At 39.8% G+C, this 27,365-nt stretch overlaps 1 protein-coding gene and 1 pseudogene across 2 annotated transcripts in view; one reads left to right on the top strand and one right to left on the bottom strand.

The window, feature by feature from the left end:
• The window catches only part of WWC2 (WW and C2 domain containing 2), a 207,373-nt gene that overhangs the window by 55,627 nt on the left and 124,381 nt on the right, over positions 1-27,365 (top strand). The window lies entirely within an intron of this gene.
• Positions 20,634-20,817, bottom strand: LOC115896313 (annotated as a pseudogene).

The raw sequence follows: 27,365 nt of genomic DNA, 5'->3' as shown, positions 1-27,365 counted from the left end.
CTTTTTTTTTTTTTTTTTTTTTTTTTTTGAGACGTAGTCCCACTATGTCGCTCAGGCTGTAGTGCAGTGGCGTGATCTCGACTGCAGCCTCCTCCACCTGGGTTCAAGTGATTCTCCTGCCTCAGCCTCCCAAGTAGCTGGGATTACAGGTGTGTGCCACCAGGCCTGGCTAGTTTTTGTATTTTTAGTAGAAACGGGGTTTCACCATGTTGGCCAGGCTGTTCTCGAACTCCTGACCTCAGGGGATCCACCTGCCTTGGCTTCCCAAACTGCTGGGATTACAGGCGTGAGCCACCGCGCCTGGCACCTTTGTTCTTTATTCTCCTATCTACTCTGCAGTGGCCTCACTGTTCTCAGTGAATGAATTAAGGACTTGACTGGAAAGTACACATTGGAAGGCTAAGTACAATTTATCTTTTGCTCTTTTTTCTTATTTGGAAATAATTTCATACTTATAGTATAGTTGCAAAAAGAGTGCAAAGAATTCTCATTTACCCTTTACCCAGATTCTTCAAATGTTAATATTTTACCATGTTGACATTGTCATTCTCTCTCTCGCCCTCTTTCCTTCCCGCCCTTTATACACAAAATGTTCCCTTATACTCATTAATTTTTGTTCTGAACTGTGTTAGAGTAAATTGCAGATATGATACCCTTCACCTCAAAACAATGGCATTCACTTACGTGATCACACTCTAATGATCTATATATTTATTCAAACTGGGCAAGATTGTTCCCTACTGTCCTTTATAGGACCTTCTTTCCCCTGGTCTACATCCAATTCAGGCTTACCTGTTTTATGTAGTTGTGATGTCTTTTTGTTAACCTTTAATCTGGATGATTTTCTCAGTGTTTGTTTTTCATAAATTTGACATTTTTGAAGAACACAGATCATTTATTTGGTTCCTTAGTTCGTGTTTGTCTGATATTTAAACATTAGATTCAGGTCATGCATTTTTGGGAGACGGACCCTGGACGTGATTTTGTGTCCTTCCCAACATACCGTGTCAGGGGGCACATGATGGCGTCTCTTGGTTCCCTTCCCCGTGGTGCAAACTGTGGTCTCCTGTTGAGGGATGTCTGCCAGGTTTCTGGCAGTGTCCTCTAGTGGTTGCTTTACTGGATGCTTTAGAGAAATGGGAAGGGGGAAAGGATTTGTGTGTCACTCGATTTTTATTTTTTTATTTATTTATTTTGAGATAGAGTCTCGCTCTGTCGCCCAGGCTGGAGTGCAGTGGCCGGATCTCAGCTCACTGCAAGCTCCGCCTCTCGGGTTCCCGCCATTGTCCTGCCTCAGCCTCCGAGTAGCTGGGACTACAGTCGTCCGCCACCATGCCTGGCTAGTTTTTTGTGTTTTTAGTAAAGACGGGGTTTCGCCGTGTTCGCCATGATAGTCTGGATCTCCTGACCTTGTGATTCGCCCGCCTCTGCCTCTCAAAGTGCTGAGTTGACAGGAGTGAGCCACCGCACCCAGCTGTGTCACTTAAATTTTTTTTTTCCAATGTCTTCTGAATTTCCCCTTTTCTTCTTTTCTCTTTACCACGCAGTTTTCAAAGAAGGTCTCCTTTTCTGACTACTTTGTTTTCCCCCAAACAGTTGCCTTTCCAAGGGACTGTCTCCTAGAGGCCCAAGGTGTATTTTTAAGTTCCTTTTCTGTAGTTTGCAGTGATGCACCTTCCCCCCTTTCCTCCATCTCACCTTAGTATTTTCACATTTAGATGGACTTTGTCTTTTAGGGAGTGATTTTAGATCAATCTTAGCACCTCATGTAACACCCCTTATTTCTTCCCTTCCATTTTTCTCTCTCTACTCTTGTTCCTGTTAGGGCTTATAGCAGAAGCTTTAGATATACAGTCAGTTCTGTTATAATGCAGCATATGCATTCTTGAAAATCATTGTGCTATGCAAAATTGCACAATGAAAACCATAGCACTTATGGGAAAAATGAGGTTTGGGGTGTGTATTAGTTTGTAGGGCTGCCATAACAAAGTAGCACTGACTGGGTGGCTTAGACAACAGAAATGTATCTTGTCACAATTCTGGAGGCTGGAAGTCTGAGACCAGGGTGTCGGCAGGGTTGGTTTCTTCTGAGACTTCTCTCCTGGGCTTGCAGATGCTGTCTTCTCCTTGTGTCTTCACATGGTCTTTCCTCTCTGTGAGTCCGTGTCCTGATCTCCTTTTCCAACAGGAATGCCAGTCAATCTGGATTAGGCCTACCTGTATCATCTCATTTGACCTTCATTATGTCTTTAAGGGCCCTATTTCCAAACACAGTTAAACCTCAGGTTATCGTGTTGGGGGTTAGGACTTGTGCATGAATTTCGGGGGACACAAGTCAGCTCATAACAAGTCACAACACTCAAAACATCAATGACACATTAAAAAAATACAGAAACCTAGTAAAAACTGTAGTACCATTTTACCCATGTTAAATCATTAGAAATACATAAACATTCCAGTAAAACATGGCACTCTACCTTGGAAAAGATGGGAAGTTTGCTTGTGGGAGTGGGCATAGGAAGGAGACTGTAGCGTGTGATTTATTTTGAAATGATGCAGGCAGGTTTATCTTATGTCAGATGGAAAGTTAGAACCAGATGGATGGGTGTGGCTCACAATGCCTGTGGCAAGCCAAGGTGGCTGGCAGATGCTCCAGGTGTGCCGTGTGCGTGTGCCTGTGTGTGTTTTGTGTATTGTTCCTGCCAGCTTGGTTCTGCTGGGTGCAGTTTTCTGCATTCACCTAGTATCTCAGCAGATGAAAATACCCATAAAGAAATGCAAAATTCTCATTATGTTAAAATTGTTCTCTAATATATCAATCACATTTGAACACCAAATTTTGTGTTTTTAAAACAGATATTACAGCAGAACTGATAGTAGTTCACTAGAATTTGGTGTTCACTTTTTTTCTTACAGGTAATTTGAAATTACCCTTGTTTTCTGACTAGGCATGGATTTATGTAGTCCCACTTGTTCTTGCTTTTTAAAATTGTCTTTATATTTTTGGGGAAGGTATTGGGAGATTTGACTTTGCACAGCTGCCATTACTGCTGCTACTCAAATTCTTCTCTCAGAATTTCTTTCTTGCTTGCTTATTTATTTATTTATTTATTTATTTATTTATTTATTTATTTATTTGAGACAGGGTCTCACTCTGTCATCCAGTCTGGAGTATAGTGGTGAGATTTTGGCTCACTGCAGACTCTACTTCCCGAGCTCAGGTGATCCTCCCACCTCAGGCTTTGAGTAGCTGGAACCACAGGCATGCGCCACAACACCTGGGTAATTTTTTGTATTTTCAGTAGAGACCGGTTTTCGTCATGTTGCCCAGCCTTGTCTTGAGCTCCTGGCTCAGGTAAGCCATCTGCCTCAGCTTCCCAAAGTGCTGGGATTATAGGCATGAGACACTGCACCTGACTGAACTTATCTTTTTAAAAAAAATTTTGATCACAACACATTCATTTTATGGAGTAATGTATTTCAAAGCAAAAATTTGTAACTCCTTTTCCTCCTTCCATGTGCCTTATTTGTATAATGAATTTGTCCATATTTGATCACAGTGTAGGGATCTACTTTCCCTAAAGTTTCATTGTTTCAATAAAAATTGAAAATCTTTAGCTCAAATTGGCCTAAACTAGTTTTTGAGCAGGTATTGGAATGAAATAAGGCATTCCCCACTTTGCCTGGTTCTGATGTGCACCTATGTCAGTTATGATGGTTCACGTAAATGACACCAGTCCCCAGCAACATGATTGAAATTTCACCTTCCACAGTTTATTAACTGCATACAGTACAGACTTTGCTTTTGGCCCTTCAGTCCACAAATCCTGCATAAGTATCAAATGTGCATCATGATCAGTGACAAATCTCATTTCTTTTTCGACTCTGTCAGTAATTTGTCACCGTTCATCTGTTATTCAGTTCATACGCAGACAGCAAAGTATGTAGTTGTATTGCCTCTTTGCATCACCCATTGATAAGCCCACGTAACATTTTATAAGAATGAATAGTTGAAAGACGAATTGGCCAACAAAGATGAAAGTGCAGCAAAGAAATGAAAAGTGATAAATGCTGAAAGTGAGATTGGAAGTGATTAGAAGATTTGAAAATATGGATAGCAAAGCAAATATGGGATGAGAGGTAGGCCTGCATGAGGAAGTGGTATGAACCATATTGCTGACATCAGTCCTATGAATATAAAAAACTGTAAAATCATGTACTATGTTTTAGTTTAAATTTTACCAGGAATAGAAAGCTGCTTATGGCTAAAATGGAGTATTACTTTTACTTTGGATTGAAGACTGTATAAAAAAAATCCCAATCAGTTTGGTTAGCATTAAGGTCAAAGTAGTGAAGTTAGTTGCCACGTTGAAAGAAAATAGTAATTACACTGAGATTGAGGAAATTCTGCCAGTAAAGACTAGCTTCATCATTCAGAAGTTGGCGTGAATTGATTAATCTGTTAGGTGAAGCTGTAGCACAGAGAAAGATGCTGGTGGGAAATTTGCATCCAGATTCCAAGGATTATTTACGGCGGGTGATGATAACGATCATCAAATAGTTAATATTGATGAGGTAAGTTGTAAGGCAACTCCATCAGGAACTTGTGCCACAGAAGATGTAAGATCGAGAAGTAGCTTTAAGGAGTTAAAGATAGAGCAGCTCTTTTATTAGGAGACAACACAAAAGGTAACTTTAAAATAAAACCTATGCTTATCTGTCTGAGAATCCTAGAGCATTAAAAAAAAAAAATCCTTAATCATGAAACAGGCATCTCAGCCAGTCATTTGGCATGCACATGAAAGGTCGTGGGTTACAGCACCATTGCTCCAAGACTTGTTTCCGTTGTTTTTGTCCAGAGGTTGGCAAAATAATTTTGACTTTTAGAGCACAACTACTACTGTTGGATAATGTTGCAAGTCACCCCAGTTCTCTTGAGTACTTGAAAGAAAATGTGAAAATTTGCTTTTTACTACAATCAGAAACTTCATTAATCCAGCCAGTGAACCAAGGAGTTATTTGGGCTTTTAAGGCCCGTTATCTTAGATGGAGTTTCAGACAGGTTATTGATGCTACAAGTAGAGATTATGCATTTCTGTAGCTGAATTTTGGAAGAAATATGACATAAAGCATGCATTAGAAAACAGTTAAGCATCATAGCAGGAAGTAACAGTGAGTAATGTGTGTGCTGTATGGCAGAACATTTACCACACTGTGCAAATAACCTTGCAGAATTCGAATTGAACATAGAATTACAGAAGAAACACAGTCACACGCTGCATAAGGACATTTTAGTCAGGACGGACTGCATATACAACAGTGGTCCCATAATGTTAGAATACGATATTTTTACATACCTTTTCTATGTTTAGGTACACAAATACCATTGTGTTGCAGTTGCCTATGGTATTCTATACAGTATCATGCTGTACATGTTTGCAGGCTAGGAGCAAAAGGCCTTACCGTGTGACCTAGGTGTGTAGTAGGCTGTACCTCTAGGTTTGTGTAAGTGCACCCTATGAGGTTCGCACAGTGAAATCACCTAACCACACATTTCTCAAAATGTATCTCTGTCATTAAGCAGCACATAAGTGTAGTTGACTTTGTGAATATTCCACCATTTGAGAGACTTCAGATATGTACTCATAGGAACTTAGTGAGGGCAAATTTTTCAGCATAAATGAGGAAGGATGGAGATGTCTCAGGGGAGGTGATGCTACCAAATGTCTTCACTTTAAAAGAGATAATACATGACATTGAAAGTACAAAGAATAAAATTGTTGATAGTGAATCCAAACTTAGAGTATTGCAACTTGTTAAGATATAGAAAAGATACTTGCTCTGTATTGTAAGTTATACAACAAAGAAAGCAAACCCTGTTCAAACTAGCCCTGATTAGTTTTTTACAAAGAAATAAACCCTAATTCTCAATGTTTCTAATGTTTTAAATTGCAGTGTACCAAATACTATTTTTACTGTATTTTTCATTTGCCTATACACTTATAGAGAATTTTAAATGTTTTGATAAAAATTCTCAAAGGTCATAGAATAATTATACTCTTTTCTCATGATTATTAAAATTACTTTGCATGAGTTCAGCTTGCAAGGTAATTTTTATGGTGCAGCACTACCACGCAAAGCAAGGACCGCCTTTCCAAAAAATAAATGCTCTTTGCCTCTTCCTGCCATCACTTTCCTTCAGCAAACATCACCAGCGTTTTATTGTCTTTATTGAATTCTTCCTAGACTCTTAGTAGTATTCCCTATTAACAATGAAGTCTGCCTTTTACTCTGTGGCACCTTGTACTCCAGCTGCTCCTTAACTGACATTTCTTCATCTTCCCTCTTTTCTGATCTGCATCTTGACAGCTGTTTTTTTGGAGGAATTTTAGGTTGTCTGACTCATGAGAAATTACCATTATAGTATCATTCAACTGTTCTTCTCACCCCATTCCTTCTTCCCACAGAGGCCCCTCTTCCCCTTCCAGCATCGTCATCATCATTTCCCCCTTGTCTAGTTAATCTAGGTTAGTGGTTATTTGGTTAGTCTAGAGCGTGTAGTTAGGGTCTCATCCACGATCCCAAGGCCTTATCAAGGGCTTTGCCTTTTCTAATGTATTCATCTTTCTTTTGTGTTCCAAGAAGCATCTTTATTTCCTGGTGTTCCATTTTTGTTCTTGTCACTAGTGCCTTGGTGAGATGAGATGACTTCAAAGGAAGGAACCCTTTTACATGAGTGCCTAGTAGTAAAAAGCTTTGAGATAAAACAGCGATTTCCATTAGGGACAAAAAGAGGGTAGAGCAAAGCTATAAGACTTTCTTCAGTGAACCCATAAAGGGGAGAAACTGAAACTATTAAAAAGTGGCAACAGGAAAATGAAAGCAGGCAGACCCATTCATGTGGCCACAGAGAGATTAGAAAATAAGTGTTGTGGGAGATGTGTAGTACTTGAAGTGTGCCAAGGTGATGTTGACTGCCAGTAGCTCCTCACTCTTTCTAGTCCGCACCCCACACTGCCAGCTCATCCCTGCCCTCGGCTGCCGGAATAGCCATCCATCAGTGGAGTGCAGCTGGAAGCTGAGAAATCTGTTCTTTCACCACTAGAAGAGAAGCCCAGAGCCCATAGCCACAGGGGATAGCAAGAACAGAACAACAGATCAGTCCAGTAAACAAACTGGTCATGTGGTAGGGAGGATGCAGAGAACTTTATTTAGATAAGCTGTGAGGTTGAGACTTCTGTGGTCTGATTTGGGGGCATCACCAAATGAATAACCTGAGTGCGAAACAGCTGACTACCAATGAGTGTTTGGGGCATAACCTCGGTGTAATTTAGGATCCGTCTCCATTTCCTTTATGTTTCATTTTGGTGTTTGACTTGACCTACGTTACAGGTCATTGCTAAATTACTTTGAAGTACCTTTGTCTTGATTGTGTTATTGTATGTGGATGGTGCTCAAAATTATTAAATTTAATTTAGAAGTTTCAATTTTGTGAAGAGATGGTGGTATTTTCTAGGTCATAATACAAAAGCGATTTGTGATCTAACTATTGGGTGCCTTAAATTGTGTAACATAATTATAGATAGAATTGAATCATCAAATAAGGTGGCAAGATTAATGGGAGTGGCTAGCTTTAATGTTCCAGGTTATATTAATTTTAGATAAAATGAAATTAGTATTCCTATGGACAATTGAGTGAAGTTCTTGAATTACTCTATTCAGTTGGGATTGACTCAATTTAACAAAATGGTACTATTAGAGTTTTTGAGGATAATGAGAAAATGGAACTGAAATTAAAAATCTCTCTTGCACTTTGGACAAAATAATTTCTGTGAGCAGCAGTTAAGAAGGTCCATGTAAGAGATTCACCTTCTGCTCGATTTCATTTAGGAAGTTTGCACGATCTTAAGCTCCCTGATATTTTACTTGGAAAATGTTATGACTTAATGTAGGTCAGTGTCCCCTGCATTATGTGATTTGGTGTGCATATATATATATATATATATATATATATATATATTTTTTTTTTTTTTTTAAAGTAGTGGCACAGAAAAGAGATTAAGAGTTGATCTTCAAAAGGCAGAGAAAGTTAGAACTAAGGAATTCCTACTTTTTTTAAAAAAAGCTAAAAATAATTTTGGGAAGCTCTTTAGACAGTTTACACTATTGGAGGAAAACTTTGTGATATGAATAGCTTTGAAACCAGCAGCAGCGAAGTAAGTCCTTTCTTGTGGGTATGGGTCCTGGAATGAATTGGGTTCAGGCCTACTTGACTCACCTGTTATGAGGATGCTCCTTGTGGAGCCAGGCCTTGTGGGTATTTGTGGGCAGTGCTTGACTTCTGAGAACATGGGCACATGTTTTCAAGAGGCCAGGCAAAATATAGTTGGCTGGGTGCCAATTCCATGTGGCAGCCTCCAGTTAAGTGACATCCACATTCTGGTTACCATAAGGTAACCAGACCAATGGTATACTGTAGAAAAGGTACGTTTTAGGCATTTAGTAAACTAGAGGTATTGATAACTAATAATAACTAATAGTAATAAGTACTGCTGCAGAGGTACTAATAACTAATAGTAAATGTTAGACTCATTTAAGAGCTGGATTAACAATCATTGCCTCTAGCATAACACAAACATTCTGGTTTGAGAGTAGGACAGGGAGTAGGGGGTTAGAGAGGGTAGACGAGGTACAAGGGCCTCTTCTGACTTGGAGTGTCAGGGACACATTCATGTCAGGGCTTTGGAAGGGCCTCTTGACTGGGGTTTGGTGTGTGGAGAATGGAGAACTGAGTTGGGAAGCCTTTTCTTTCCTCCTAAATTCCACCCTGATAACAACAGAAAAGCATCTTTGGCCTCTAGGACATGAAAATATTTGAGCATTAAGGGTCAGGTGCTAGGCTTGAGAAGCTATTTAAGCCAGGCTAAATACAACTTTAGTGGAGATGTGCTGAGAAATAGGTACACTGTTTCTTTTAGTAACCAGTGTTTAATTTTTAGAGAACACAGCAGGCCTTTTGAAGGCAGTTTAAGGAATGGGTGTGGAAGGGGGTGTGGGGGAAGGAAATCTCAGCAGAATGCTTTTAGATATTTCCTGTTATATAAATGCTACATACTTCTCATGCCTTCAGACTCGTAGCAAATAGGACTGAAGCCCATTGAGGCTTAGATTTAATTACTGTTACAAAGAATGTAGAAACTGTATAGGTAATCAAAGAACCTTTAAAACTCTCACCAAATGCAACTTTTTCTTTTTCATCCAAATCTTATATTGTGGAATTCGAATGTGGTGTGATGAAATACACTTGGACAAAAAATCAGAGTGTTTGATTTTTAAAAAATGCTTTTGTTTAATTCATAAGATTTTCTGTTGTAGTAAGAGTCTATCTTCAGGTAGACATTCCAGATGACAAAGTGTCTCATTTATGGAGTCCCCAAAATAACTCGATACTTTTATCTAGCTGTATTTTAACGTGTGCTTGTGATGAAGAGTGCTACACTGATATAATACTTTTAGTATCTACATGTAATTTAATAAATTGAGATCTTGTGTTAGTAATGAGAACTTAAAAATTAAATCTTTCTACTTCTAATTTTGTCCTACATTCTTTTTTTCTCTCATTTGTGTTCCTCCCTCCCCCAGATATAGCCAGGTTTATCTGTACTAGTGGCTGAAAGACACAGCTAATGAAAGCTTTTTTTTTCCTCTTCTTTGATTTCAGGGAAATTGATAGAATTGGGTAAGGCATTTGGGGCATTTGTCCACTGTAGCCTGTGGCATTCATGGATGAGAATAGCCATTGAACTTGTAAATGTTTTCTTTATATACATGCCATATCTGTCAGGTTCATTGCAGTGCTCCTATGTGGGCAGAATGTCTCGATTTCAGAACTGGCTGTCACTTTGCTGCTCATTCTGGACGGGGCTCCTCGCTTTTGTGAACCATAGTGTTTTGTAAAGTGGAGCCTCATTATATCTATCTCACAGGATTTTTTTACATATAAAGGAGTTGGAATACATGAGTGAAGCAGGCCTGAGTTCATGTATGTTTGAAACATGCTTCAGCAGGACCATGAGAAGTCTTTCTTAGTTGGTGAACAATCGTGAGTCATTTACTCATTTGTTTTTAAAATTAATTCAACCAGTATTTGTTGAGTATGTATGATGTCTGTTACTCTGTGTACTCTGAAGTATACAAAGATCAGTGATTACAGCCCTGGACCCTCAGGTGTCTAGAGTATATAACTAGAAGGTAGTCAATATCATAAGAAAGGTAAGATCGAATACTTTGGGATCCAGGGTCGTCAAAACCTTGTTGGATAAAGAGGTAATCTCTCAGCTCTGTGTCCTGAGAGCTAAAGGTCTTCTAAGTTGAAACAATGCTTTTCGTGAACTATCTCCTCACAAATTAGAAGCACAGAGTTCTGTAGATCTTGCACCAGAGCTTAGACATGTAGTTGTTACTAAGGCACCAAGTGGTTGGGCAATATGGTTTCTGTCTCAGCCTGTATGACGTCATATATGGATTTGTCATTTGCACCACGGAAGTTTCACATCAGGACAAACCACCATGGTTTGTGAACATGGGACATCTCTAAGGAAGACAGAACTTTCATGTGGCCACGGAGTGTGTTTCTTCTCTGTGTGAACTCGGGTGTTGATTTGTAAAAGGCACGCGCTGATTCGAGGAAACCTAATTTTATATACTGGAGTTAGACATACCTAGGAAATAATTTGTCCATTAGACATTTGTTGAGAACCTACTGTATGCTACACGTTATGGGGATAATGATGACTCAAGCTAGTTAGGGAGAATAAAGCCTTTTGTACACATAGTTTGAATACACGCAGAAATGATAAGTGAGAAGAGATACACGTGAAAAGTGTGGCAGAGATTTACGGGAGAGAGGGGTTATTTCTGATAGATGTGCCTTTGAGTTGGGCTTTGTGTGGAGCTATCATATCTCCCAGTCTGCTTGCGTCAGCCCCAGTTTGCCCTGGATGTCCTAATGTCCCATCCAATTAACATCTTTCTGGTCAAAATTATTCCAGTTTGTGTGATAAATTATATGGATGGTCCCCCTAGCTTTGATAATCAGGTAAGACTTGGCTTAGTGGAGATAGAGAACAGTCTAGGTAAAGATAAATGGCATAAATAAAAAACATGGGTGATGGAACACTTTGGTGCACTTAGAAAAAACATGTAGGCCGGGCGTGGTGGCTCAAGCCTGTAATCCCAGCACTTTGGGAGGCCGAGACGGGCGGATCACGAGGTCAGGAGATCGAGACCATCCTGGCTAACACGGTGAAACCCCGTCTCTACTAAAAAATACGAAAAAAAAAAAAAAAAGAAAAGAAAAAACATGTTTAGTTTGACTGTAGCTTTGGGAACAGGAAAAGGAATCACTGGGAAAGAAGGTTGGGAGGTGAGTTGAGGTCAAATTTTGAGTATCCTGAATGCCAGACTAGATACCTTGATTTTATGTAGTTGGCCATGGAAACCTGTGATTTTTTCTTTTTCTTTTTTTTTTTTTTTTTGAGACGATGTCTCACTTTGTGGTGCGATCTCAGCTCACTGCAGCCTCTGCCTCCTGGGTTCAAGCAATTCTCCTGCCTCAGCCTCCCAAGTAGCTGGGACTACAGGCATGTGCCACCACGTCCAGCTAATTTTTTTGTACTTTTAGTAGAGACAGGGTTTCGTTTCTCCATGTTGGCCAGGATAGTCTCAATCTCTCGACCTCGTGATGCATCTACCTCGGCCTCCCAAAGTGCTGGGATTATAGGCAGGAGCTACCGTGCATGGCTGACTTTTTTTTTTTTTTTTTTTAAAGATTTAGAAAGATCCTTGTATCTACTGCCAGATATACAAAAGGGCTCTTTTGGATAACAGGGATTTAAAACAAAATTCTTAGGACCCATTGCCAATTAAGGATCATTTGGATATTTTTCTAAATTAGTGGGAAAATAAGATATAAATTACTACAGTATACCATGAAATGTCACAAAACCTAAAAAAATCATTAAGTTTTAGAGCATGAATTGACTTTGGATCTTTGAGTCAACATTATCATTTTATAGAAGAAACTTGGCAATCAGACAGATTGTTAAATGTCAAAACTCTCCCAGCAAGCTATTCGTAGAGATGGGGTTAGAACCTAGATGCTCTGATTTCTTGTGCAGTGGGTATTTAACTTTACTATAGAGCTTTATTTTGGAGACTCCATTATTTACTTTTGTTGGGGTCACATCAATGTCTGTGTCTTGACTTAGTTGTGATGGAACTAATCATTCCATCCCTGGGTGTCATTGCCACTGTGTGCACTGGCTGTGGTAGAAATTGTTAAGGATAAAAATGAAACAATGAAGACAACAGATACCGTTCTCATTCAGTGAAGTAGGATTTTAAATTATGGCATGTGAATACAAGAGTTTAAAAGACTGTCTTTAAATATGAAATGTCATTTTATGGCATATAGTATCATAATTTTTTTTTCATTTTTTTTTGAGACAGAGTTTCGCTTTTGTTGCCCAGGCTAGAGTGCACTGGCACGATCTCGGGTCACTGCATCCTCCGCCTCCCAGGTTCAAGCAGTTCTTCTGGCTCAGCCTTCCGAGTAGCTGGGATTTCAGGCACGCGCCACCACGCCCGGCTAATTTTGTATTTTTAGTAGAGATGGGGTTTCTCCATATTGGTCAGGCTGGTCTTGAACTCCCGACCTCAGATGGTCTGCCCGCCTGGGCCTCCCAAAGTGCTGGGATTACAGGTAGGAGCCACCTTGCCCAGCCTCTAAAATTTATATGTGCATATTTAAAAAACATTCAGAAGTTGTAAAATCAACAGAATTGATCAGTTAAGTATAAACTTACAAATCATTGGCACATGAAACTTTTAATTTTACTTAATCATTATTGATGCTCCTTGAAATTTTATGTGTTGCTATAAAGCTGTTAAAAGTTGAGGAAGGACTGACATGTATGCTTCATGTGTTTTTTACACATTTATCGAAGACTGGAAAACCTGCTAGAAGAATTCTAAAAGAGCTGTAACATGGACTCAAAGCTTCTAGAAGAAAAAAATTTTTTTTTCGTAGAGGTGGCGTCACACTATGTTGCCAGACTATTCTTGACCTCCTGGCCTCAAGTGATTCTCCTGCCATGGCCTCCTAAAGTCCTGGGATTACATGTGTGAGCCACTGCACCTGACCATGTTTTTCTTAATCATTATATTTTTGGGTGGCCATCAGAGAGACCCTGTAAAAAATATCATTTTGGTATGACCATGGTATACCTAAATAATAGGATGAATATCTTTATGCATATAAGCCTAATTTGTTTATATAATATAGTATTTATGTTAAAGGAAGCAAGTAATTTTGGAGATTTAAGACTGTGCATAAAGAAGCATTAAATAAAGTGCTACAAGTTCCTCTCAAACCAGTGAATTACTAAATTTCTAATAATTATATTATCAAATAAGTATTCGTGTAAAATGATGTTTTCATTGCAGGAACACTTTTGAAAACCTGATTTCTAGCTCACTTTAATCTAAGCAATCAGGTAGACATTTACCTAAGTAGAGAAGCCGCTGTAAATCAATACTTTCTCATGGATACTAATTTGAGCTTCGAGAGAACAGTGTAATTCAAAGGATGCTTTTATTTGGAAAGTAGGTTTTCAAGTTCCTTGAAGGATAGTTAGTTTGTTGGGAAAAGTGAACAGAAAGCTATAGCAGAAATAATGCTGAGACGATTAGTATTCCAGATGCTTATTAACTTAAAAAGGCACAAGCATTAGATGAACAGTTTCTGGGCCCTTTGCCAGAGATCTGTTTCCACTGTGGAAAATAGTGGGTCATGCTTGATCCATGATCTGTCTTAAAACAGATTCAGGAGGCAGACACCTAGAGTCATAGTGAGGAGTTCAGCTAACCAGTTCAGCCTCACGGAGGCTCGAAGTGTATAAACTAAAACATTCCATAGCCTTGCACGAACATGCTCTTCAGACACCTGGCAACAGTTTCAGGGGCTTCCTTGGACAAACTTTCCAGCTCTCAAGTCCTGGAGTCAGTTATTAGGATGCCCGTGGGGTACGTGGACAGTGGGCAGGGTAAAGAGAAGAGCACTTTTGAGGAGAGCAGGTTTGGGAACATGTATTGCAAAGGGTTGGCACAGAGAGAGGTAAAAGTCCTGAAGGTGAAAGCTGGGAAGCCTGGGATGCTGAGATGCACTTTTGTGACATGATTTTGCATTTCTATTGATTTTCGTACTATTTATCAAGAGCATGGTAGAAATAACAGGGAAGAGAAATAAATGGTCATCATGTTGTGATTTGTTTATGTATATTTTTTTAAAGTGACAGGGTCTCGCTCTGCCAGCCAGACTGGAGTGCAGTAGCACGGTCATAGCTTACTGTAACCTTGAACTCCTCAAATGATCCTTCTGCCTCAGCCTCCTGAGTAGCTGGGACTACACCAGCTAATTAATTTTTTTTTTTCAATAGAGACAGTCTCGCTATATTTCCTAGGCTGCTCTTGAACTCTTGGCCTCAAGTGATCCTCCTCTCTCAGTCTCCTATTATGACATTTAGAAAAAGTAATTTCTTCAAATCAATTTGCTTTTCCACTTTGTAAAACGAAGAGAGAAGGCTGGGTGCGGTGGCTCATGCCTGTAATCCCAGCACTTTGGGAGGCTGAGGCGGGCAGATCAAAAGGTCAGGAGATTGAGACCATCCTGGCTAACATGGTGAAACCCCGTCTCTACTGAAAATACAAAGAAATTAGCCGGGCGTGGTGACGGGCGCTTGTCGTCCCAGCTACTGGGGAGGCTGAGGCAGGAGAATGGTGTGAACCCAGGAGGTGGAGCTTGCAGTGAGCCAGGATCGCCCACTGCACTCCAACCTGGGCGACAGAGCGAGACTCTGTCCCCCCCCCCCCAAAAAAAAAGAAAAAATGAAGAGAGAAGGTAACTGATGAGAGCTTACAGTGACATCCATTATTTCAGATGCAACCATAAGGAAGCTTTTCTAATCAACGGCCTTCGTTTCTTCTTCGTACTGTTTACAGGGTTCTTAACACAAATTGCCTTAGGTTATAAACATTTCTGCATGTGCCTTATCTTTCTAATTAGACTCAATCTTTCCAATTAGCCTCATTGAGAGCAGGGTTAAGGGTTAAAAAATAAAAGTGAAAACATTTATGGTATGATTTAACTCTGTATAGAATACTTTTCATATATATTATTTGGTGTGTTTTAACAATATATTGACTGGGATTTCCAAATGAAAGCTAGAAGAACAAGGTATAGCATTTATGTTTCAAAATTTGATTTAAGATTCACTAGAGTTTAGTTATACTAAAAGTCTATATTGGTAATAGCTTCATATTTTTATATTGTGTATTTTGGAGTACCGAAAAATATACTTTACATAATCTCTGAGCAAATGTAACTAAAATTTTAAGAGATTTCTTTAGAGGTAAATTTGAAATCAGTAAATAAACATGGTAGGGAAAGTTTTCTGACTTTTAAAATTAAAATTGGAAACTTAGTGGAAGATTTTAAAACTTTACGTTAATCAAAGTTGTATCTGTAAATGATTAACAAACACTCAACTAGGTTCCCAAAGCAAAGACAGGCGTCCTGTGACCCACTACTCTCCCCCACACCTGATTGACTCTCTCTAGAGTCAACCACATTTACGTATTTAAAAGTTTCTTTTGGTATTTGCTGCTGTGTTTTTAAATAACTTCATCTATCTTGACTTTTCAGCTTTGGATTTTGAGAACTGACTTCCTGCCCTGGTTGAGGACTCAGCTTTCTTACTGTTGCCTTTCTCATGCACATGTGCTTCCCTCCCCTCATCCTCTTGGTGTTTTCTATCACCTTGTAAAGAAATCAGTAGTCTATGTTTACATTTTTATGACTATGTAAATATTATTCATGGATGACCTATCTGGTGTACTATGATTGCATTTCCTTTTGTTTTCTCTGTAGTTAATAATCATCTCTTTTTTCCATTGGCTTACTTCTCTATATTCCTATTACCAATTTGCGGCCAGAATTATAAATCTCCTTTCAGTACATTCCAACATGCTATGTATTCTATGGTTTGGAACCTCCTGCACCTTCTGTTCTTAATCTCCAGTTTGTCCTGGTTAATCACTGTAACTGCTGCACACTGTCATCCAATGGCCTCCTTTACTGTCATCTTGCAGGTTTCATTTGTCATTTTCCTGTGTTGAGTGCTCATTTTCTGGTGTCGTGTCTTCCAGTTTTCTTGGTTTATTCTCTGTTTTGGTGGAGCTGCGTTGGAAAGGGAGCATAGATTTGCTGAGGCTTTGCATCTCCACAAATGCCATTATTCTCTCATATGTGATTACTATTTTAGCTAGGGATGTAATTCCAGGTTGGAAGTAATTTGGAGTAAAAATTTGATGGTACTGCTTTACTGACTTGTAGCTTCCAATGTTGTGTTTGAGAAGTCTGATGCTTTTTGCTGTTGTTGGTATTTGTTTGTTCCCTCATTGTGACCCGATTCCTCTCTGAAGATTTTAGGTTTTGTTTTTGCCCCTACATTCTAAAATTTCACAGCATTGGCGTTGATGTAGGCCTTTTGTAACCATTGTGCTAGGTGGGTCATATATGGTCAAGAAACTAGTGTCATTCAGATTCAGTTTAGGGAAATTTTCTTGCACTAGTACTTTGATAATATTTTTCTCTTTGTATTTACTTCGTTCTCTCTCTCGGGAACTCATGCAAGTCAGCTATTAGACCTCCTAGATTGGTTGTTCACTTTCCCTATCTTTTCTCTTCTTATTCTTTGGGAAATTTTTTAAACTTGATCTTTTAATTTGTCAGTAGATCGTTTCTGCCATCATATTGTTCATTTCCAGGAATTTTTAAATTCTTTCCTCCAAATATTTATGTATGTATTTATTTACCTCCCCTCCCCTCCCCTCCTCATCTCACAGGGTGCTCTGTCACCCAGGCTGGAGTGCAGTGGTGCAGTCACAGCTCACTGCAGTCCTGACCTCCCAGGCTGAAGTGATCCTCCCACCTCATCCTCCTAAGTAGCTGGGACCACAAGCACGCACGACCATGCCTGCCTAATTTTTAAATTTCTTTGTTTTTGTGGAGGTGGGGTCTTGTTATGTTGCCCAGGCTGGTCTCAAACTCTCAGGCTTAAGCGATCTTCCTGCCTCGGCCTCCCAAAGTGTTGGGATTGCACGCGTGAGCCACCGTGCCTGGCCATGTATTTCTATTTTGATGGTAACCTGTTCTGTCTCTCTGAAGATGCTAATTGAAGTTTTCTTCAGTATCTCTGAAGAAATTAATTCTTCAGTTTTTTCAGTGTTATTTTAGTTTCTGCTTTCATTTTGGGGGACTAGTATTCTTAGCTTTTGCATTTGAGATAAGTAATACCAACCATTCTGGTTCTTCACTGCTTCCAGACACAGGAGACAGGATTAACTTCCCTGCCTCCATGTGACTTGTTTTGGCCAGTGGATTGCAAACAGAAGTGATGTGCACATCTCCCCTACTTGGGTGATTGATGCTTGTGTCGAGATTGGAGATGCCACAAGCACCCAAGATGCAGTCTGGAATGCTCCACACTGTGGGGGCCAGCTGCCCGGGGATTCATCCAGAGCCACTTTGGACTTGGCTTGAATGGGAAGTAAATGTTTGTTGTTTTTAACCACTGAGACTTTGGTATTATTTTTTATTGCAGCGTTATCTAGCCTGTCCTGACTGAGACAGCTCTCAGTCATGTTTAAGAATGAGGCACAAAAAGCTGTTTGGAAGCTCTCTACTAGTGGGTGGGGTAGTCATGTGGCAGTGATCTGGCTCAGTGTTTCCGTTAAGGCACTCCCAGATGTTAATGTCAGTAGCTCTTTTCTCTTGGTCTGGTTAGTTTTCCCAGGAAAACCCTCCAGTTCTCCAGCCTGACATATGTAAGCCCAGCTCCTGGGCTCTGCAAACTGAGTAATGGAAGTAGGGCTTGGGACGCTTGCTGTTCAGTGTGTGCACACTCTCTTACGCTCCCTCTTTTTAATAAGATACTCCTTTCAGCAGTCCCAGCCACCTGGAAGTCCCCAGCCCATCTGATTAAGTCTTTCTAGAGAATAAACCTTCTGTTTCTGCGCAGGTTGGGCAAAGGCAGGCGGGGGGTCTGACTGCTTCTTAACAGACTTCTGGTGAGTCCTCCATGGTCACACCCTCTGTCTGAAGTCTTTGGTGCTGGAATTCCTGAGCCATTTCAGGCTTTTGCAGTATAAATTGATCTGCTGCTGGGCTTTCTCTGTTACTAACCTAGGCTTTCTGTTTTTCACATCTGCTGAATCACTTACTACACTGCAATTTGCTCCCCACTGTCCCAAATTTTGTTGTTCTCATCCACTGACTTTCCCATTGTCCTTCTGTGTTTATGCCTTTTTAAAAATCCCCTTTCTGCTATTTTCTAGAGGGAATGTAGGTAAGCACATATATTAAATCTACATAGTGTTTACTGGAAGTTCTTTAATAACGAATTTTATCCTCCCCAATTTTTATTTTGAAAATTTTTAAACATAAGAAAAAATGAAAACAGTAGAATGGACACCAAAGTATATATCCTGCTCTTAGATCTGACAATTAACTTTTTGCCAATTTTATCTCCTTTTCCTCTTCCTCCTCCTCCTCCTCTTTCTCCTCCTCCTCCTCTCTCTCTCTCGTGCTGTCTTTCTCTCTCTCTGTAATATTCTACAAGTATGTATGGTATATGTAAGATAAATATATCTATGTCTATTTCTCTCTTGCTGTAACATTTGAAGGTAAGGTACAGCTATTATGACCCTTCACTCCTAAATAGTTCAGCATACGTTTCCCAGTATATATGGTATATGTAAGGCAAATACTATTTATGTCTGTATTTTCTCTCTTAGTGTAACATTTGACAGTAAGGTACAGACAGCTATTATGACCCTTCACTCCTAAATAGTTCAGCATACGTTTCCCAGGAACAAAAATATTCTCTTATAGGACTATAATTATCATACCTGTGGAAATTTAAAAAAATAGTTCCATAACATCATCTAACATCTAGCATATCTAACATCATCTAACATCTAGCATAAATTGTGTAGTTTCAAAATTTCTTATTTATTTATTTATGTTTTTGTTTTTGTTTTTGAAACAGTGTCTCTGTTGCCCAGGCTGGAGTGCAGTGGTGTGATCTTGGCTCACCGTAGCCATGATCTCTTGGGCTCAGGTGATCCTCCCACCTCAGCCTCCCAAGTAGCTGGAATCACAGGCACAGGCCACCACACCCGGTTAATTTATTGTATTTTTTGTAGAGATGAGGTTTTGTCATGTTGTCCAGGCTGATCCCAAACTCCTGAGCTCAAATGATCTGCCCATGTCAGCCTCCCAAAGTGCTGGGTTTACAGGTGTGAGCCACCATGCCTGGCCTCAAAAATTCTTTTGTAACTTTTTTTCCCTTAAAAATTGCGATCCCGTTGTGGTAAACATGCTGCAACTGGTTCTCTTTTGGACTAGAACAATTCCTCAAAGCATCGTTTTTGTACTTGATTTTTTTGCTTTTAATTAATCTTGAACAGACCTAGCACCTATAGAAAAGGATAAATAAAGATGAGTCCCTGATAAGGAGATGTTTGTGAAAGCACTGGGAAACAGCACATTTTGTTTTTTAATGGTTTGTTTTTCTAACCCAGGTGCTACTAATCTAAAACTTAGCCAAGCAATGCTTTGCACGTTCAGTTAAAATAAAGAAGCAGTATTTGTCTTCACTGTGATGAGGAACTATATTTAGAGTTTTCCCAGCCCACCCCACTTCACCTTGCATACTTTGCCAGCATTCAGCCTCATGACTTATGTTTGCTTCAAATTGAATTTGAGTCTAAGCTCAAAGGGCATGCGTTTTTGTTTATGACTAAGGGCTGATCTCTGAAGTTAGTATAGTTATCAAACATTCCTCACATTCCATATGTCTAATTTTTAGTGCTTGGAGGATCTGGTGCTATGCCAGAGGAATATAGAGGCTAGAGAGCACACGGAAATACCACCGAAGAAAGTCTCCGTGTAAGCTATAAAAATTCAATCGTATGTTTAAATAGCAAAGCAAATAGTAGGTATGGGATTGATTTGTGGCATGTTAGTACCATTCTTTAGGCTGCTTAGGAACATTTCTTAGTTTTCTGTTGATTCTTGAAATTCCAGCCCTAGAGCTTTAAAAAATCTGTGATTCTTTCAGTTTGTCTTTTAATTGTACTCAGGGACAGGATGAGGAGTTTTTTTTATTTTTTATTTTTATTTATTTTTTTTGAGACACAGTCTCACTCTGTCGCCCAGGCTAGAGTGCAGTGGCGCAATCTTGGCTCACTACAACCTCCACCTCCCAGGTTCAAGCGATTCTCCTGCCTCAGCCTCCTGAGTAGCTGGGATTACAGGCACCAGCCACCACGCCCGGCTTATTTTTGTAGTTTTAGTAGAGATGGGGTTTCACCATGTTGGCCAGGCTGGTCTTAAACTCCTGACCTCAGGTGATCCACCCACCTCGGTTCACCAAAGTGCTAGGGTTACAGCCGTGAGTCACCAGGCCCAGCCCTTTTATTTTTATTTTTGTACTTTTTAATTTTTTTGAACCACTCAGACTTCATCCTTTCCTTCTTACTCTCACAGGGGAAGAGAAGAATGATCATCAGTGGCAAATGGCAGCTGCAGCCAAGCAACACCAGCCTCACACTCAGGGCAGAACGCCGTGCCCTCCTCGTGGAGGAGTTTTTCAATGCTGCAAAACAAATACTTGCAAAAGCTAAGCGTGACTTAGTGTATGGTCGAAGGGGTCACCATTGCAGATGTGTTGGTCACCAGAAGATAGGTTCATTGAACACATGATGAATGAGCAGCAGTCTCTGTTCTAGCCACTAAGGACTACAGTGGTGGACAAAATAAGTCATGGGGAGGTAGGAAGGAGGACTAGAGCAATAAAGGAGATAAATTCAGACATGGTAATAGCATTAAAGAGAGAAACTGTATGACATGATAGAGAGTGAGTACTTTAGATAGACTCATGCATTGGTCAGCTCTGCTGGGGTAATAAGCAACCTATAAGTATGTGATTTCCACGAGTGTCTCCTTCTAGCTTGTGTTATGTCGTCAACTAGAGAATAAAGTGAAATAATCATGTAAGTCAAAAATCTCAAGGCTGAGGATCATGAATGATCTGTGAAATCGTTTGGTCACTAAAAATGTGTTTAGAAAAAAATTCAAATTGGTCTTGGTGAAATATATGCATAACACAAAAGAGTCAGACTATGACAATAAAAATAGAACCTTTGTAAATTTAATAGAAAACAATTTAATACAAAGAAATCAAAGAAGGAAATTGTAGGACCTTTGGTCAGAAGCTCCTTTGGTGTTTAACAAGGTTCAACAGTAAATAAGGATGTTTCCTTTTCTTAATAAAGACATTATATATAAAAAAGTGGAAACAGACTGTAATAAAAACTTGAATCTGAGTTTAAAATGCCTTAGATGATGTTAGGAAAAAAAAAAAGAGTAACATTTATGAACATGGGCATACATTTTTTGGATGTCTGTAAATAGTCATCTTTGAATTATTAAGCATGCTTTCTGGTATGTGCTTTTTCTCTGGCCTAAAAAGCTACAGGGGCACCAAGATTGACTGACTGACTCATTTACCTTCCTAATGCTTTTTTAGGAAGCAGTTAGACTTGGTTTAATTGTCCAGTAATCTGGCCAGATGCCTCCGTGATCTTCACATTCTGGAAGGCCCGTGCTTAACTGAATTTCTTCTTCACTTTAGGACCCTGGAAGATCACTGAGAGTCAATGCTGGGTAACTCCATTTAGGTCAATTATGTAGAGATCCCTTAGTTAAAGACCAGGCCCTACTAACAGCATCACTATAGCATTACGACATTTGTTCAGTTAAATCCCACAGAACCTCAGTGTTCATGTGGCCAAACTAACATACTTTCTTCTTGGCGTTTATCCAGGCAAGATTAAGAGTTGAGATATACTGAAGTAACACCAACTTCACATTATGAACATTTTGAAATTTATTGTGAAATTCATTTATTTTGTCTCTAGATGTAACAATAGCTGTAGACTACAAAAAAAGCTAAAATCAGGGCCAGACACAGTGGCTGATGCCTGTAATTTCAACTCTTTGGGATGCCGGTGTGGGAGGATCATTTGAGCCCAGGAGTTTGAGACCAGCCTGGACAACACAGTGAGACTCCGTTTCTTAAAAAAAAAAAAAAAAAAAAAAAAAAAAAAACGTAAAAATCAGAGGATGGAACTGAAGCACGAGATACTTCCCCACAAGCTATTAAGGCTGAGTTAGTTCTTATAACTCTCCCCTGACAGCAGCTGTGCCGGGGCGCTTGCTGCATGGAAGCTAGGACTCAGTCTCATCTAGCTGAGCCCTCCCTTCGGAAGCAGCAGGCTGCAGGGCACATAACCGAGAACAACAGGTTAAGGCTAAGGCACCATGGCCTGAAGTCCCCTTAATGCAGGAGCTGCATAGCAGGCGGTGCTTTCCGAGGTCAACTTTATGAATCTGTGTCTGAGTAAAATACTTGTCAGTATCTAAGTTAGGGCTCCTTCAAGGATATTCAATACAGTGTTGTTTTGGATACAATTAAAATGGCTATCATCAGTACCAGACTATACTGGAAAGACTAAACTGTGTTCTAAGCTTATTATAAAAGATGCTCCCGTGACAGAAAATAAAATTAAAAAAAAAACTTACTATAAAAAATGAGGTAGCAACATGAAAAGTCTCATAAATTATGTTGCTGAATGAGAAAAATGAACTTCAGAACGATGTGCACAGTGTATTATATTTTCTAGGCTGTATGTAGAGAAGGGCCTGCAAGAACACGTACTGCCCCGGTGGTTGTGGACACTTCTGAAGAGAGGAGTGTGAGAACTGGAATGAGAGGTGGTGCTCAAAGAGACTTAGCATTATCCACTGTATTTTAATATTTTACAAGCAGGGTATATTCATGTATTTTTTTTAACTAAAATCTTGTATTAAAAGTAAGATTTTTTTAAATACTTTATATTCTAGGGTACATTTGCACAACGTGCAGGTTTGTTACGTATGTATACATGTGCTGCACCCATTAACTCATCATTTACATTAGGTGTATATCCTAATGCTATCCCTCCCCCCACCCCACAACAGACCCCGGTGTGTGATGTTCCCCTTCCTGTGTCCAAGTGATCCCATTGTTCAATTCCCACCTATGAGTGAGAACATGTGGTGTTTGATTTTCTGTTCTTGTGGTAGTTTGCTGAGAATGATGGTTTCCAGCTGCATCCATGTCCCTACAAAGGACATGAACTCATCCTTTTTTATGGCTGCATAGTATTCCATGGTGTATATGTGCCACATTTTCTTAATCCAGTCTGTCATTGATGGACATTTGGGTTGGTTCCAAGTCTTTGCTATTGTGAATAGTGCTGCAGTAAACGTACGTGTGCATGTGTCTTTATAGCAGCATGGTTTATGATCCTTTGGGTATATACCCAGTAATGGGATGGCTGGGTCAAATGGTATTTCTAGTTCTAGATCCTTGAGGAATCACCACACTCTCTTCCACAATGGTTGAACTAGTTTACAGTCCCACCAACAGTGTAAAAGTGTTCCTATTTCTCCACATCCTCTCCAGCACCTGTTGTTTCCTGACTTTTTAATGATCGCCATTCTAACTGGTGTAAGATGGTATCTCATTGTGGTTTTGATTTGCATTTCTCTGATGGTGAATGATGATGAGCATTTTTTCATGTGTCTGTTGGGTGTATGTATGTCTTCTTTTGAGAAGTGTCTGTTCATATCCTTTGCCCACTTTTTGATGGGGCTGTTTGTTTTTTTCTTGTAAATTTGTTTGAGTTCTTTGTAGGTTCTGGATATTAGCCCTTTGTCAGATGAGTAGACCGCAAAAATTTTCTCCCATTCTGTAGGTTGCCTGTTCACTCTGATGGTAGTTTCTTTTTCTGGGCAGAAGCTCTTTAGTTTAATTAGATCCCATTTGTCAATTTTGGCTTGTGTTGCCCTTGCTTTTGGTGTTTCAGACATGAAGTCCTTGCCCATGCCTATGTCCTGAATGGTATTGCCTAGGGTTTCTTCTAGGGTTTTTATGGTTTTAGGTCTAACATTTAAGTGTCTAATCCATCTTGAATTAATTTTTGTATAAGGTGTAAGGAAGGGATCCAGCGTCAGCTTTCTACTTATGGCTAGCCAGTTTTCCCGGCACCATATGTTAAATAGGAAATCCTTTCCCTATTTCTTGTTTTTGTCAGGTTTGTCAAAGATCAGAGGGTTGTAGATGTGTGTTATTATTTCTGAGGGCTCTGTTCTGTTCCATTGGTCTATATCTCTGTTTTGGTACCAGTACCATGCTGTTTTGGTTACTGTAGCCTTGTAGTATAGTTTGAAGTCAGGTAGCGTGATGCCTCCAGCTTTGTTCTTTTGGCTTAGGATTGTCTTGGCAATGCAGGGTCTTTTTTGGTTCTATATGAACTTTAAAGTAGTTTTTTCCAATTCTGTGAAGAAAGTCATTGGTAGCTTAATGGGGATGGCATTGAATCTATAAATTACCTTGAGCAGTATGGCCATTTTCACGATATTGATTCTTCCTATCCATGAGCATGGAATGTTCTTCCATTTGTTTGTGTCCTCTTTTATTTCACTGAGCAGTGGTTTGTAGTTCTCCTTGAAGACGTCCTTCACATCCCTTGTAAGTTGGATTCCTAGGTATTTTATTCTCTTTGAAGCAATTGTGAATGGGAGTTCATTCATTATTTGGCTCTCTGTTTTTCTCTTATTGGTGTATAAGAATGCTTGTGATTTTTGCACATTGATTTTGAATCCTCCCTAACTCATTTTATGAGGCCAACATCATCCTGATACCAAAGCCTGGCAGAGACACAACAAGTAAAGAGAATTTTAGACCAATATCCCTGATGAACATCGATGCAAAAATCCTCAATAAAATACTGGCAAACCAAATCCAGCAGCACACCAAAAAGCTTATCCACCATGATCAAGTGGGCTTCATCCCTGGGATGCAAGTCTGGTTCAACATACAAAAATCAATAAACGTAATCCAGCATATAAACAGAACCAAAGACAAAAACCACATGATTATCTCAATAGATGCAGAAAAGGCCTTTGACAAAATTCAACAGCCCTTCATGCTAAAAACTCTCAATAAATTTGGTATTGATGGAACGTATCTCAAAATAATAAGAGCTATTTATGACAAACCCACAGCCAATATCATACTGAATGGGCAAAAACTGGAAGCATTCCCCTTGAAAACTAGCACAAGACAGAGATGCCTTCTCTCACCACTCCTGTTCAACATAGTGTTGGAAGTTCTGGCCAGGGCAATCAGGCAAGAGAAGGACATAAAGGGTATTCAATTAGGAAAAGAGGAAGTCAAATTGTCCCTGTTTGCAGATGACATGATTGTATATTTAGAAAACCCCGTCGTCTCAGCCCAAAATCTCCTTAAGCTGATAAGTAACTTCAGCAAAAGTAAGATTTTAAAAATTATTTTCAAAAGACTACCAGCTGCTGTATGGAGAATGGGTTATAGAGGGATGAGAGTGGAAATGTAACAACTAGTTAGGAAGTTAATCCGGGCAAGAGAAGCTAATAGGTTGGATTAGAGAGGTGGCAGTGGAGAAAAATGTTGTAAATGAGGCTGTGTTCTGGAGGGTGAACCTGCAGGATGTTGATGGAGAGGGAGGCATCAAGGATGACCTCCTCCCGGGTTGTGATGTGAGCATCTGGGTTGATGATGGTACCATTTTCCAAACCGAGGTAATTTGGGGGAGAAATGGGACTGGGGAAGTGGTCGTGAGGGGGAAGTTAAGAGTTGTTTCTTATGAGTTGTTTGATATGGCCATTAGATACATTGCTGTAGAATGATCAAGGAGATGCTCTCTGATAAATCTGGACCTCTAAGGGAATGTCTGTCTGGAAATCACTCACTCACTGTTTTCTCTAACAAACATTGAACACTATGTACCATGTATGTGCTTGGCATGCAGAGATGAATAAACCACTAGGAACCCGGTGAACTGAACAGAGAAGTCAACTAAAAAATGTAAACAGTGTGAACTATTTGAATAGGAAAATACTTCCAAAGCTTAACACTGTCACTACATAGTGACAGCTTTGGGAACGTGATGTCTTGCCCAAGAAGATGATGTTTGAATTAATTTTTAAGGACATTGAATCTTAGAAGAAGACAACTGTTGAAGTGTAAAACTGTAAAAGGGGCAGGATGGTGGAAAAGTGGAGGGAGAGAAGATGTTCCAGGTGGAGGGAACTGCACGTATAAAAGATATTTTTACTACCTGTGTATCAGGCCTGCTGGCTTCTTCTTGACCTCTCCTGGGCTTCTTTTGGTAGATTTTTTAGTAGTTGGTGTCATAGGCATCTGCAACGCAGATGTCCTGCCTCTGAACTGTGAATTAGTACTTCTACGCTTTGCCATCTTCTCTCATGATTTCCTTGTATTCATGAAGAAATGTAACAAGATGTTGTTGGTACTAGCTGACATTTCTTTCTTCTTAGATGTTTAGTACTCGTAGAATACTGTGCCTATAACTCATGCCAACCATGTTCTGAAACCTGGCCAGTCCCACCAAGCTTGAAGTCTATTTATTTATTTATTTATTTTGCCTCTCAAAAGCTAGACTGGGATGCAAACATTTATAGCAACATCATTCATACTAGCTAGAAGTGGAAACAATCCATATATCTATCTGTAAACTGGTAAATGGATAAACAAAATGTGGTATCTGTGCAGTGGAATACCATTCAGCAATAAAAAGAATGAATTCTTGGCCGGGCACGGTGGCTCAAGCCTGTAATCCCAGCACTTTGGGAGGCCGAGACGGGTGGATCACGAGGTCAGGAGATCGAGACCATCCTGGCGAACACCGTGAAACCCCGTCTCTACTAAAAAATACAAAAAACTAGCCGGGCGAGGTGGCGGGCGCCTGTAGTCCCAGCTACTCGGGAGGCTGAGGCAGGAGAATGGCGTAAAACCCAGAGGCGGAGCTTGCAGTGAGCTGAGATCCGGCCACTGCACTCCAGCCTGGGCGATAGAGCGAGACTCTGTCTCAAAAAAAAAAAAAAGAATGAATTCTTAATGCATGCTATATAATAACATTATATATCTTGAAAACATTTTGCCAAATGATAGAAGCTAGACACAAGAAACCACAAATTGTATGATGTTATGTGCAATTCCAGAAAGGGCAGATCTGTAGGGACAGGAAGTAGATGAGTGGCTGCCTGGGGCTGGGACAGGGAGATTTCCCAC

Source organism: Rhinopithecus roxellana, chromosome 2, assembly GCF_007565055.1.
Source record: "Rhinopithecus roxellana isolate Shanxi Qingling chromosome 2, ASM756505v1, whole genome shotgun sequence".
In the NCBI taxonomy this organism is placed as follows: domain Eukaryota; kingdom Metazoa; phylum Chordata; class Mammalia; order Primates; family Cercopithecidae; genus Rhinopithecus; species Rhinopithecus roxellana.
This window is presented reverse-complemented; position numbering and strand designations above follow the sequence as displayed.